The sequence below is a fragment of the Lissotriton vulgaris genome, chromosome 4_1 (assembly GCF_964263255.1).
Source record: "Lissotriton vulgaris chromosome 4_1, aLisVul1.2, whole genome shotgun sequence".
Lineage (NCBI taxonomy): Eukaryota > Metazoa > Chordata > Amphibia > Caudata > Salamandridae > Lissotriton > Lissotriton vulgaris.
In genome coordinates this window covers 1,869,092,720-1,869,108,278 of record NC_141691.1, presented here as the reverse complement: position 1 = coordinate 1,869,108,278, position 15,559 = coordinate 1,869,092,720, and the positions used below count along the sequence as shown (strand labels likewise).

The 15,559-nt window shown below is 46.6% G+C and overlaps 1 protein-coding gene across 1 annotated transcript in view; it reads right to left on the bottom strand.

Moving 5' to 3' along the window:
- Positions 1-15,559, bottom strand: part of FER1L6 (fer-1 like family member 6) — a 755,805-nt gene that overhangs the window by 49,556 nt on the left and 690,690 nt on the right. The window lies entirely within an intron of this gene.

The following is a 15,559-nucleotide window of genomic DNA, read 5'->3' as shown; positions in this document are numbered from 1 at the left end:
TATTAAAACTTGGAACACTGCAAGATTTGTGCTCAGGGCTGTACCCACCTTGCACAGTATTATGGTAATATGGAATAGTCTGCAATAAAATTAATAAGATGATCTCTGTTCAGTGATCCAGGGTTCATAAACTCCAGGGACTGCAGCTGAACAAAGTAAATGGCCACTACCTACTAGTCTATAGCCCCTCTTCTCCCCCCATGCCACTGCATTCTGCCACACCTAGAAGACATTGTTAACTTCAATGCCAGAAATACAGCCAAATAGAACAATCAGGCTTGCTTCACTCTCTTATTATCCAAAGTAGGAGTTCCTGTTAGCACTGTATATCAAAGTACCTATATAATGAGGGTGATTCACTCCCATACACCTAAAGTGACTATCAGTGCCATGAATAACTCCTGCAGTGGAATGCGTGTTACAAAAAGAATTATAGCATGGTGTTAGACCTGGCACCATTGGTGTGAGTCTCACTTCCATTCTTTGCTGTTGTCACAACTGTTTTTGATATGGTTTGCTGGTTTAGATGCTTTGGGCACTGTGCCACTGCTATTCAGTGCCACAGTGCAAGTGCTCCCTATGTGTTAAATTGATGTAATGGATTAGTGACTTCATGATTGGCTTATTTAATTTACTTGTCAAACCCTTACCATGTGTGCCCAGGGCCTGTAGATCAAATGCTGCTAGTGGGCCTGCAGCACTGATTGTGCCACCCACAGATGCAGCTTGTAAAGTGTGTCTCAGGCCTGCCATTGCTGAGCCTGTGTACAGTCTAGTACTGCCATATGACTTGGTAAGTGCACCCACTTCCCAGTCCCTAAACCTTCCCTTTTCTACATGTTAGCCACCCCTAAGGTAGGCCCTAGGGCATGGTGCATCGTATGTGAAAGGTAGGACATGCGCTGATGTGTGTGTCATGTCCTGATAGTGAATTACAGCCAATTTCCTTTTTCACTAGTGCAAGGCTACCTATCCCCATAGGCCAGAATGAGAAGTTTTATTATAACATTTTATAATCCTAACTGACCCAGGGAACATGGTAGGAAACCGAATTTAGTATGCCTGAACTCTCTGTGTATGAAAATACCAATTTTAGAAAGTAGGTATTTTCTTGCCTAAACCATCCAGCCTGCCTCTGCTAGGTTGTGTATTGTATGTCTGGTTTGTGAGTGACAGTGGCTGAGGGGGCTCCAGGAGGCAGGGTGAGTCAGCAGTAGGCTGAATAGACCCATCTGCACTGGGAGTGGTGGGAGGAGTAGCACATGGGCCTGAATAGGGCTGTGCCTGCCTTCCACAATGCTGGCTCCACCTCCTGTGGTGCGTCTGATGACCCTGGCCCACACTGACAAAGCAAGAAGTTGTGCACTGGCGAATGCACCCATAACTGGTTTGGACTAGGTACAGACACTCTCTGCCTTCAGAGACAATGGATGTATGTGTATAAAAAGGGGGACCCAGGCCCCAGAACTTTAGATTCCTTCTGGGAATCTAGACTGACCTTTGCCAAGGAGAAGAACCAGAGATTCTACAGGAGTATTTGACTGCCCTGTGCCAGTGTGTAATTGCTGGGGTTGGCCTGCAGTGGTTTCTTTAGTGCCAAGGAAAGGAGAAAGACTTTTTATTTGCAACTTTCATCATCTTGAAGAAGAATCTCCAAGGGCTTGAACTGTGCTTGCCTCCTGCTGAAGTCTCAGGGATACAAGACTTCACCACCAGCTCCCACCTCAATTTCCTTGCTTCGAATTCTGTCTGCAGAAGCCTGCGTGTTGTTGGGACCTGGAAGCGCGACTCAACAAGAAGAAGCTTGTCGCATCCGCAGCTGTTGCAGTCGCATCATCGGTGAAGCATGTCACCACCGCAAGGGATGCCATCGCATTACCGGAGAAGCGTGTCTCCGTCGTAGCTGTTGGTCGTCGCATCCCCGGAGAAGCGTGTCACTACCACAACGGTTGCCGTCGCATCACCGGCGAAGTGTGTTACAGGGCCTGTCGCTGCTCCAAAGTTACAGTCGCCCCACGGCGGCCGAGCATGCACGCACCGTCTTTACGTCGTCGCATCGCATCAAGGGCGCCATCTTCTCGCATCACACCGGATCGTTGCATTGCATCAAGGCGCCATCTTGTCGCCTCGCAACCGGGACGCACTTGAGTTCGTCGCATCACCTCCTCTCCGGTAAGAAAGAGACGCATCGCTTACTTTGCACAAGCACTGAGGAACAGATGCATCGCCTCCCCCGAAGCAAGGAACCGACGCATCATTCTCCCTGCGAACCTTTTGTTTTTCTTGCGTGACGCATCCAAAGATACTTTGTGAGAAACGTGTTATTTTCTTAATACTGTATTGTGGGTTTTTGTCGTTTGGATCTTGTGTCAAGTGTATATAAAGAATTCTTATTTTTTATAAAACCTGGGTTGTGTCCATCTGTAGTGTTTTAACTGTATTACTGTATGTGTTCACACATGCTTTACACACGGCCTTTGAAATAAGCCTTCCTGCTCGTGCCAAGCTACCACAGGGTTGAGCAGGGGTTATTTTAGGAGTGTAACCCCCTTACTCTGACTGGAAGCAAGGGTCCCTATTTTGACAAAGGTGCAAGCCATTGCCAACTAGAGACCCCCAGTTCTAATTATTATTATTATTATGTTTCTTATATAGCGCCTGAATCGACCCCCGAAGGGGTATCTCCGCACTTGCCTTGGGAACCCGTCCTGGCTTTTCCCTGTGAGATAGCCCCTACAGGGCATCCCCAAGGTGAAAGCCAGGCATCCCGCCGCGGGGGGCCGTTGTGGAGATTAAGCAAGCTTAATGCCCAGAGTTGCAGAGTGTGAACCCATGATTAGGTCAGGCACCGAAGCGAGAATGATCGAGTCCATGGACATTTGAGCTCACGACCCTGCCGCGTCGGGAATTGAACCCTGGTCCCGGGTCTGACCTCTGCTTCAGGGTCTGCATGCTCTAACCGGTGAGCCACACTTCTCCACATCTTAACATGAGTTCATTTAACTTAATATCACATCAGAGCACAATGTTATAACACCGACCATTGCGTACATTATGCCTTTGCAAGCATTACACCATGAGTGTGCAAAATTGTGCAAAGAATGTTCACAATATATAAAGGAGTACTGCCATTTTGCTACATTAAGTATTACACTAGGGGTGGGCAACATTGTGTAAAGTGTGCTTATAACATTTACATAATTACCACGATTATGCCAGTGCACACATTACAAAAGAATGTGTAGAGATGCATTTTGCACTTTTATCCTAACTGCATTTTTAGATTTTCCTGTTGCTTAGCAGTTATCAGTGTGTGTTTAAATATAGCCCATCACCCAGTTAACCTTCCTGCATGCTTAGATTTGCACTAACATTCACTTCTGAGTGTGTGTTCAGATATATAAACAGAAATCTGGAGTGGTGGCAATGATTTGCGTCATCATTTAAAGGTCTTCGGCGCAGTGCTACCTCTTTGAACCATCACTTCTCATTAGTGTGTGTTCAGTATAACACTTAGGGGCATATTATCAAGAAACTGCATTAAAATTATTGCTGCTTTAGCGGCAGGACACTGCAGCTAAAGCGTTGATAATGGACTTCATAATATGCCCTTGTGAATTCCCATAGAACCATGTTCTGGTGTGAACATGGGCTTCTATTGGAATTCTCAAGGGCATATTATCAAGCTCATTATCGCCGCTTTAGCGGCAGTTTCCTGCCGCTAAAGCGGCGATAATTTTAACGCTGTTCCTGATAATATGCCCCTTAGTGATTCTAGTGCATATTAAGATTTGCCACATCAACCATTAGTGCATGTTAAGATTCACACACTAATTTCCAGTATATACCCAAATGTGGACTGCCACTCAGCCATAATCGGTGTGTGCTGGTATTTCAAGAAATAGTCAGACATCTTTAAGGTGTGCCTGGATTTGCATCATTACTCATAAATATTGAGAATATTTTTTACCCATAAATCAGAATTGCTTGCACCATCAGTTAGAAGTCCTTAATGCATTTTCCAATTTGCCCCATCACTTAGTAATCCTTGGTGCATGTTCATATTTGCCTTGCTCCTCAGTAATCCTAAATTAATAGATGTAATTCCTCTTTCTGTAATCTTTGCCTCGTGTTCTGAATATCACAGTCGTTCCCCGAAAAATAAATGCATGTTTGAATTTTACGGGATAATCCTTAAACCATGCTGACATTTATTTTGCTCCAGCACTCAGAAATACCGAACACCTGCCAGTTTTGCATCATTAATCAGATATCTTGGCTGCAAGGTCAGATTTGGCATATAAACAATTCGCCTCAACCCCATGTGCCTTTGCTTATCTTTCCCTGAAGATCCCAGAAAGTGGGTGAGGTTGGTGCTACAGACTCTATGTGACGTCATTCACCTGCCTCAGTCCAGCATCAGAGCTAGGAGTTTACATTGAGAAGCACAAAGTGGTATAAGGAATGCAGGGACTTCTGGAGCCACCTGGGGCCATGGGAATCCAGTGACCATGTGAGGCACAGAAGCTCAAGACGCAGTGGAGGGGGCATGGAAGGCGCAGGGGGCAGAGGAGAAATGGTGACTGGAGTTACATGTGATACTGGAGGAACAGCGTAGCATGGCTTGCACAGGAGAATGAGTAGGCCAGCACAGGGGTAGAGGCGCAGGCAGGGTGGCACATGGACATGATGAGATGGAGGAATATGAGCAGGTGGTGAAGGAGGACTAGGGAGACACGGGGCTTAAAGAGAAGAGTGGGGATGCTTGGGGTGTTACAAGGTAAGTGGATGGTGAGGCAGTAGTGGGAAGTCATGGGGTGCAGACTGCGTGCCACAGGTGGGGTGCTTGGGGCATATGCCCTCTGTCAGCTCCAAAGGGGCCTGGTATCTGCAGGAATAAATCTGGGTGCTGTGCAGTCCAGTGAGGTGGTATACAGAGCTCCACTGGCCTGGGCTTCACCCCGTGTGCCGGACTTCAGACAGCCTTTCCATGCTGCTAGTAGAGTCGGAATCTCTGATGATGACACCCAATGCTCCCCCCAGACCAGAAAAAAGTTTGCTTCCATCAGGGTGTGCAGGATAAACAGGCAAAGGAAATTGGAAGTCAAAGTCTTATTGGTTTTCAAAAGCGATCAATAAAAGTCTCTGCCAATGCCAATAGCTTAAACTCTCGCAAATGTGAGACCTATTGCATTGCAAATGCTTGTTAATTTTCTCTTCCTGTTCCTTCTTAGCAGATTTTCAGTCATTGACTATTATTGAGGATCCACTAAGGAGAAGTAATGGGGATCACAACGGTTCCACAAACGTACTTTGCTAAAAGCAACATTTACGTTTGTTGCGTTTCGTCAGTGGCAAAAAAGTAGGTCTCCCCAGACCACGAAGGGAAATAGATTTTAATTAATCTGGATCAAACCTTTTTTAAGATTGAGTTGAAATTCATCTCATTGCCACGGAATAAGAGAAGAAGAAAAGAGACCTCCAGTACTGTAACTTCTTCACATATATTCAATTTATTTTTTGGGTGATCTATGGGACCATCGAAGCACCAACTTTTTATGTATGTTTTTCTAAAGCATGTATCAACTTTTGTAAAAGGCAGGTTGATTGTTTCCTTGACTTTCAAACCAAGTGCGAGGGTGTCATGAAATGTACATTCATTTGCAAGTCTGAAAAAAGTGCTTGTGTGTCTATGAGTTTTCCTCGTTCCACTGGCGGACCTGCAAGTGGTGTTCTACTGGCCCTGTCCTTTGCAACTGAGCATTCATTTGCAAGTGTGAAAAAAGTGCTTGTGTTTCTATGAGTTTTCCTCGTTCTACTGGCGGACCTGCAGGTGGTGTGCTACTGGCCCTGTCCTTTGCAGCTGAGACACAATAAGATCATTTTCACGGCTTCTGATGGATGACCTTTTTGCAGTGCCTCTAAGGTTAACATTGGTTTTGCCCTCAGGATCAATTTAACCTTATATTATTGAATCGAACCTCTGTTTGATTAACCTCTTTGTACATCTGTAAATATAAATAACTGGAATAGACAGCCAATATACTTTATGCTCAAAGGTTAGTTTGATTACATTACATCGACCACGAATAAAAAAAATGCGTGAAAAGGAAAGCGGTTCCACCTTATTTATTTGTCATTTGCTACAGTTGTTACATTTTTCTCTCTCACTCTCTGGGTTTTGTAAGGCTGTGACTCCATCGGCCCACGTGGCTCAGAAATGTAGGGGAGGGGAACAGCAGAATTCACTTGATAGCCTGTCCTGCAGATATGGCCCGCATTCACATTAGAGAAGAGAATTAAAACCGCGAGATGAGAGCTAGCCTCAGGCATGAAGCCAGACTAACGTCCAGAGCACCGCCACCTGGCCCTCCAACACTACAATGGCGATGATGCGGGTGCGGTCCTTGGACTTCATCCTAGACAACTGCGTGAGCGCGTGACCCGCGGTGCCCTGAACAGCAGCAGTGCCCTGGATACCGCTCATGTGTTTAGCTATCCTGAGCCCCATGGGTGAAGCTGCAGTCGGGCCAGCACATGCCCGTACTTCACCACTCAGTGGCCGCCCGCATCTAACCGAAATACTATAAAGTAAGGTGGCTGTGAGTGTTTTCAAATCACTGGTTCCCTATTTGGCCTTACCAAGATCCTGATTCGTAAAAGGGTGGTAAAACAAAGACCAATCTTTTGGAAGTGGAGACTTCACCCACATAATGTGGCATGCAACATCATAGGAAGCCTCTCCCCACCCTGGTAGGGCAATACCAGAAGGCGGACACAACCTCCAAGTGCACCTGATGAAGGGACCCACATCTATGCTGGTGCTTGCAATGGGCCCTTCCTCATGTGCCCCCCCCTCCCGCAACACTAGCTACACTGACCCTCACAGTGGCCATTCCACGTGTGCTAGTGGCCCTGAGAACCATCCCCAGATGAGTTGCATGGTTGTATATTATCACCCAGTCCTGCCTGACCGCACGCAGTCAGCTCGCTGATGCCAGTGAGCAGTCACCAGCACTACTGTTCATGTGATGGTATCCATCACAACTATTGAACACTTTAAATTCTACGCTAGCTGCTTGATAGAAACTCTTTATAAAGCGCCTTGAGATTTACTTTTCTGCGATGGAGATCGGTGATGACTGGAAACGCCCACTGCTCCTCCAGGACGTGTACAAATCCATCACTGAGACAAGACCACACTACACCTGTTAAGCTGCTGTCATGGATCACGTGGAACCACCCCAGAGGAATCCGTAGACTCCGTCTACTCCCTTCTCCAACAGCTGGCCAGCATGTACACACCACTGGATGAAGAAGATAAAGAGCGCAATTCATACAAGGATGTGCATCCTCCATGTATGGAAGCATATCCTGCAAATCCAAGGGCAGTCAATGCAGAACATCTGGATCCTAGGGCAATTAAAGGAACTCTCAGAGGTGCAGGCGTTTCACAAGGAGGAAGATCTGCAATGCACCATCAAGACTGAACCGGACAACCTTGTGTTCAAGGGGTCCCAGACTGCCAAAAGAGACGACAAGAAAATGTCCACTACTCACAACCCATGCTGATGATGAGCAGGACAATCTCTTCACACAGGGTAATGCCCAATGAGCGGTAAGGAGCGCTTGACGTGCAGCAAATCCAACCACTTTTGCAAAGTATGGCACTCTACCCCACCCCGAGAAAGCCCCGAAGAAAAAAGTGAACACATATGTAAATAAATTTGAATGTTATCTGTGGCCTAGACCTGGTTGATGAATATAATCAAGGGAAATGTCCCCCGCTTGAACATTTAAGGTCTCATTAACTTGAGCAGCATCTCAGCCATCTATTCCATTAGCATTACGAGGCTGGTGGAATTTTAAATTTTCGCTTACTGTTCCGAACTAGTAGATTTTCAGTCATTGACTATGATTGAGAATCCACTAGGATGGAGTAGTAGTGGGTATCACAAAGGCTCCACAAACAAAACAAAACAAAAGCAACATTTTAGCTTGTTTAGTTTCATCAGAGGCAAAAAGATAGCCTCAGTAAACCTCAAAGGACATTAGATTGTAATTGATCTGGATCAAGCCTTTTTTAAGATTAGCATGAAATCCATCGTTATGCTAAAGTACTACGGAGGAAGAAAAGAGGCCTCCAGCACTGTAACTTCTTCCCCTTTTGTTTGAGGTGATCCATGGGACCATCGAGCGATCGACAAAGTATTCGTTTTTATGAATGTGTCTCTAAAGCATGTAGAAACTTGTAGCAGGGAAGAAGCTTCATGCATGATGATGAACAGAAGGAGGCTGTCCACGTCACCCCAGAGTGAAACAGGAGAAGAGGATTGTGGTGAAGACATCCAAGTGCCAAGTTCAAATCCTGGTGTAACCGCTGACAGGCGTAAAACTTTTTCAGAACATCATCAGGGAAGTCTTGGCAGGGATCCCTGCCATCCCAAATGTCAGTGATGACATACTGGTACACTCCTCAAACTTGGAAGAACATCTGAGGCGTCTCAGGGCAGTATTCAACAGGTTACAAGAAAGCATTCTAACGTCCCTCCAAGAAAAATACACATTTCTTAAGCAAGCTATCAGTTTCTTCGGATACCACTTCTAAGCACAAAGAGTTGCCCCAACACTGCCAAGGCGAAGGACATCCAGTCTGCACCAGCCCTGATGACTGTCTCAGAAGTTTACATTTTTTTTAGGGATGGTCACCAATTGCAGGAGGTTTATTCAGATTTTGACCACCCTCACAACCCCACTGCATGACCTTACGAAAGGATCCACTCCGTGGACCTATGACCCTGAACAAGAACAGGAATTCCAAGATACCAAGAAGGCGTTGTCTGAAGAGACCACACTAGCCTATTTTGACCCCAGGACGGAGTCAGAACTTTCAGTAGATGCCAGTTCCTCAAGCCTGAGAGTTGTACTATCACAAAAAGAAGACTGCGACGAGTGGGTGCTTGTCACATATGCAAGCCGGGCCCTCCCACCTACAGAGCAGAAGTATTTCCATATAGAAAAGGAGGCCATTGCAATCCATTATCTCCCATATTTAGGGCTATGTTTCCATATTTTCAACTATCTTTGCTTGCTCATGGCAAAAAGATACGAAAAAAGAAAAGGAGTCATGGTAGAAATACCCTGAGCCCCTAGGCCTCTTAGGGGGGTTTCACTAGGACCCCGCATGGCCCAAAAATGCATTTATTTTTTTAATTTCAGCGGGATCCGTCTGAAAATGTATTAAGAAATGACACGTGGGCTCCCGCGCTTTGTTCATTAAGGGCCCCAGGTGGACCGGGGGCATTCTGCAGACACAGGATAGCCCATCATGGGGCTTACTAATTCCCCGGGGACCACCACCTCCCCGGGGCTTCTTTCTAAAGAAAATGTGGGGGAGGCCCTTACGGCCTCCCACCCTGCTCCGGGGCGACCGCCTCCCTGGGGCTTAATATTTTATAAAGGAGGGGCCACCGTGTATTTTATAAATGAGGAGCTCCGGGGACCGTCACCTCTTCGGGCTTCACTTGAAAATAATGTGGGGGCGCGTGTGCCCACCCGTAGCCCCTAAGGGGCCGTCACCTCCCCTGGGTTTAATTTAAATCAATGCGGTGGCTCCACAGACCCCCACCCCCCCACAGCCCTAGGGACTCCCATCTCCCCTGGGCAAATTAGAACAAAGGAGGGGGCCCTTGCAGCTCCCCTCCTGGAGCCCTAGAAGGCCCTGTGGACCGCCACCCCCCAGAGCCGGCTCCTGCAATGTACCGGGGGGCCCACCCCTGGGACATTGCAGTTTGCTATGGCTTGGCTGGTTCAACGCCCTGGGTACAAGGCCCCTAATGACCCTATGGAGCGAAGGGCACTTCATCACCTAACCATCAGTGCGCTAAGAGGCGTGTTTGCAAAGTGGTGGAGAATTCAGGGCATAGAGGTCACTATGAGTTCTTACAAGTCCTTCTGTTACTTAGTGTGCTCCCTGTCTGATTCCAAGCTGTACTACAACCACACATCTATTCTTCAAATGTTTATCAGGACTAGATGAGTTCAAGATTTGAGTGTATGAGCCAATCCCCTCATGTAGCTAAAACGTGGGTTCTTCAGTGGCATGCTGCCAGGTGTAAACACTTCCTCCCCTCGTCAGGGGTAGTAAGTGCTTCACAATACAATCACAGACTGCACTTTTCATTGTCCTTTCTATTTTCGGGCTTTGATTTTCTTAGTTACATAGGGGCATATGTAGGTAATTCACATTTTGCGATTCTCAAATAGCTATTTTTAAGGAATCGCTATTTGAGAATTGCAAAATGGAATGTAGGTAAAAATTTGCAAATTTTTTGCGTATCAAAAATTCCTTAATTGCGATTAGCAAATTGCGAATCGCAATTAAGGAATGAGTTTCCCATTCATTCCTATGGGCCAAGAGGCCCATAGGAATGAAAGGGGATACATTCTCAAATTGCGATTTTCTATGAGAAAATCGCAATTTGAGAAACGCAATTCCAAGGGTGCCAGGGTGTCCAAAGGACACCTGTTGCACCCCTGGAATGTGCCTGTAAGTACATGTGGCGCACATACATGCCCTAAGAGCATGTCTGTGCGCCACATGGCAATTTGAATTAAAAAAAATAATTTAATTTTGAAAGGAAATCGCAAAATACCATCTACTTGAAGTAGGTGGTTTTTTGCGATTCCTTAAGCCCAAATCGCTATTTTACAGGCACCCCCACATAGCATTTAAGGAATCGCAAAATTGCGATTCCTAAATGCATGAGCAAAATAAGGAATCGCAATTTCCTTATTTTAATAAGATTCCTTATTTTGCTATGTGGCACCTACATACCAAATCGCCGTTTGCGATTCACAAACGCCTACCTACATATGCCCCATAGTCACATAATTCTTTTAACATTGCGTCTCTCTTTCTTGGCACGTTCTTGTTCTTTTAAGTTCAACTCCCTCCTTTTCATCATTCACGTTGCAAAGTTAGTAATCAAGAACACCTGAGCCTGTGTGGTAAAGTTCTGTTCTTGCGAAGTGAGGTGCACTTCACTTTACAAGAACTGGACTTTGCCACAGAAAAATACTAAATGTTAAAATAGTGATGCCACTCCTTGGCATAGCCTAGAGTGTCTGATAGGAAAATCAATGAAAGTGAGAATTTTCTCTTTCAGTGGTACTTTCCGATTCCCTGTGGATGCACACTCACTCACTCAACTCGCTGAGAGCAGATAGGGGATGAGGTGGTGGCGGTCGGGGCACCAGACCCTGGTTAACAGTAGGAAATCCTCCACCAAGCCATGCAGACCGGCCAAGAGAAGGTCTCTGGCTACAGATGTAGGAGATTCTATGCTTCTACACCGACTGCAGGCCCAACAGCAATGCTTAACACAGATCCTTCAGTACCATTGCAAACAGAGAGTGCACCCCAGAGTGCAGCAGCCTCTGCAGTCTGAAAAACAGAAGAGAGATTTCACAGACATCACTCACACAGAAATAATCATTTCCTCGTCCTCCCGGCCTGGGTTAGGAAACCTCAGTATGATAATGACTGTGTTACAGTGACTCATACATCCCCTGTGCAGCCGCAGACAATGGCTGCTGCGGGTATGGGAGAGTTTAATGAGTATTCTCCCCTGCTTGTTTACACTGCAATGAGTATTCTTATGCTAGAGTGAGAAGTTCACGTGGATTAGGGTCAGATTTTACTCACTGGATCATGGCTTCCTCAGTGATCGAATAAAGAAATGTGCCCAAGTCTACATCAAACAAGCATTTACAATGCAATGGTTTCGCCTTTGTTAAAGTTAGAGCTATTGGCATTGCTCTTGACATTATTTTTATTTATGTATTTTTTAACATAAATAAATGGCATTGTCATTTACAATGCCACTAGCTTTATCTCTCGCAAATGACACACACAGAGCCCCCCCCCACACACACAGCCACACAAAGCTCCCCACACACACAGCCGCACAAAGCTCCCCACACACACAGCCGCACAAAGCTCCCCACACACACAGCCACACAAAGCTCCCCACACACACAGCCACACAAAGCTCCCCACACACACAACCACACAAACCTCCCCACACACACAGCCACACAGAGCCCTCCACACACACCCACATGGCACAAGCAGGCAACAGGGGCACACTGAGGCACAAGCAGGCAACAGGGGCACACGGACGCACAAGCAGGCAACAGGGGCCGACTCACAAAAAAACGTAATGTACACATCGCAGACTTAGCGCTCCAAAATGCAAAATCCAGTGCATATTTATGGATTCAGAAAAATCCTCATCTTATATGCATAGACATATAGAGAAATTGTCGATTTCAATACATTGCTACTTCTGCACATCTTTGTGGATCTGTGCCTGCATATGGCACATTCGGTGTGCCTGTGAAGTGAAATTCAGATGCACAAGAAGTCTCGTGAACGGAGACGAAAATATTTTAGTTTCACATTTCTAGGTTCTACGATGATCTTTTCTGCCCTTACCTTTTCAATAAAAAAAATTAAAAGCAACTTTCCTAATAGTTCCATATTTTGGGTCAAAATCTCTTGTTTCAATACAGAACCCCCCCCCCCCTCCCCCACCACCCATCTCCCAATATTAATCAAACCCTCCCTGTGGAGTGATTATTTTGTGATTTACAGCATAATTATTCCATGACTAACTGACTTAATACCAGTTTTCCAATATCCATTCTACCCACCACTATGCAGTACTAAGCCTGAATGAGGCAACACTGGTTGCTTACAATAATGCCATTAGAAGAACAACATTATCTTTAAAAAAATGAAATGCCATTGAATGCTTTCATTAGTTCTCTTTAAGTCACTTTGTGTAGTACTACAATTCACAAGTTTTGGCTTTATTTTGTCTTGTTTTTCATCATAAGTAAGGCAAGTAAAAAGTGAAATCATTAATAGTGTCCAAAGATAGCACCAGCCCTATGCACCGATTTCTGCCTCTCCACGGCACTCTGAGAATACTAAGATGAGGGGGTGCAGCTACCCTTACTGTAGTATACACAGAGGCGAAAATGCCCAGGGATGCATTCTTTGTGCACCCCTTTGCTCGAAGCCTTCCTGATAAAGGATTTAATTTCCCCCCTAATAAAGAGTGGGGTGACGTCAAAGTAATAGGAATTTGGCTGTTAGTATCTGGATAGGCGCACCCTACACACTGGCTCCACATGTTGACCCTGAAGGCTCCCATAAGTGTAGGTGTGGTCACACCTATCCAGGGATGGCAGAGTTATGTGGTGTGCCCGTTTCCAACATATATACTAAACTGGACATGTTAGAGATAGCAATTTTGCTTTTAATGGGGCACATGAACCTCGCACTAGCACATTGGGGCACAACCAAGGCTATACAACATGCCGCCATAAACGATAGTAATACGGTGCCTTGGACGGGTGAAATCCCGACTCCCTGCCAAGTCTCACGCTTCCCGCGTGAGACGCGATCGGCCCGGTCGGGTCTTGTAGAGCGGATGGCCCCCCTGGTCTACAGGACCCACTCGGGGGGGAACCACCGACCTCAGGGCTATCCAGGGGGAGGGAAGGCCCAAGGACCCAGCGCCGCCTCAGTCACGCGGGCGGGGGCTTCGTTTGCAGCCTGCTGGACCCGACCGCTAAAGGATTCCAGCGGGAGGGGCTGGAGCGCTCTCGCAGCGCGGAGCTGCAGGCAGGCAGAGAGACACAGAGCGATTTCTGCCTCTCCACGGCACTCTGAGAATACTAAGATGAGGGGGTGCAGCTACCCTTACTGTAGTATACACAGAGGCGAAAATGCCCAGGGATGCATTCTTTGTGCACCCCTTTGCTCGAAGCCTTCCTGATAAAGGATTTAATTTCCCCCCTAATAAAGAGTGGGGTGACGTCAAAGTAATAGGAATTTGGCTGTTAGTATCTGGATAGGCGCACCCTACACACTGGCTCCACATGTTGACCCTGAAGGCTCCCATAAGTGTAGGTGTGGTCACACCTATCCAGGGATGGCAGAGTTATGTGGTGTGCCCGTTTCCAACATATATACTAAACTGGACATGTTAGAGATAGCAATTTTGCTTTTAATGGGGCACATGAACACCTATCCAGGGATGGCAGAGTTATGTGGTGTGCCCGTTTCCAACATATATACTAAACTGGACATGTTAGAGATAGCAATTTTGCTTTTAATGGGGCACATGAACCTCGCACTAGCACATTGGGGCACAACCAAGGCTATACAACATGCCGCCATAAACGATAGTAATACGGTGCCTTGGACGGGTGAAATCCCGACTCCCTGCCAAGTCTCACGCTTCCCGCGTGAGACGCGATCGGCCCGGTCGGGTCTTGTAGAGCGGATGGCCCCCCTGGTCTACAGGACCCACTCGGGGGGGAACCACCGACCTCAGGGCTATCCAGGGGGAGGGAAGGCCCAAGGACCCAGCGCCGCCTCAGTCACGCGGGCGGGGGCTTCGTTTGCAGCCTGCTGGACCCGACCGCTAAAGGATTCCAGCGGGAGGGGCTGGAGCGCTCTCGCAGCGCGGAGCTGCAGGCAGGCAGAGAGACACAGAGCGGTGCGAGTCAGCGGGAAGGGGCGGCTCGCACCGCGGGGGATATCAACAATACCTTGGCACTTGCAGGCAGGCTGGCAACCCCAAAACCAAGGGGGGAAACAAACGTTGCGGGCCCCGAGCCCGATGATAGTCTCGGTGGCGGCTTTTCTCCGGGGACAGATGCGACACGGGGCAGGAGAGACGTAGAAGTGCCGGCAATGCCGGACCAGACACGGGGGCGTTCCCGGCGTCCCGTGACGTCGGCAAAAGCCAAAGAATGTCGGGAACGCCCCCGTGTCTGGTCCGGCATTGACGGACAGGCCCCTCGTCCAATGGCAAGGCTCCGTTTACGGAGCCAGCCAATCAAGGACGAGGGCCGAACCAAGCCACCCTACGGTTCTCAACAGGATTTCGCCTGCGCCGAAAAGATGCGCAGAGCGCATCTTCGGCGAGGCGAAACCTAAAAAGTAGTGCCTTGACCAATATCTATCTATCTATCTATCTATCTATCTATCTATCTATCTATCTATCTATCTATCTATCTATCTATCTATCTATCTATCTATCTATCTATCTATCTATCTATCTATCTATCTATCTATCTATCTATCTATCTATCTATCTATCCACCTGCCCGTCTATCTATCTATCTATCTATCTATCTATCTATCTATCTATCTATCTATCTATCTATCTATCTATCTATCTATCTATCTATCTATCTATCTATCTATCTATCTATCTATCTATCTATCTATCTATCTATCTACTCACCTGCCCATCTATCTATCTATCTATCTATCTATCTATCTATCTATCTATCTATCTATCTATCTATCTATCTATCTATCTATCTATCTATCTATCTATCTATCTATCTATCTCTCTTTCTATCTATCTCTCTTTCTATCTATCTACCTTCTGTCTGTCTGTCCAACTATGGATACCTCTAGTAAATGCTTCAGAAAGCTCTATTCAATGTATTCTTTCCAGGACTTTGTCCA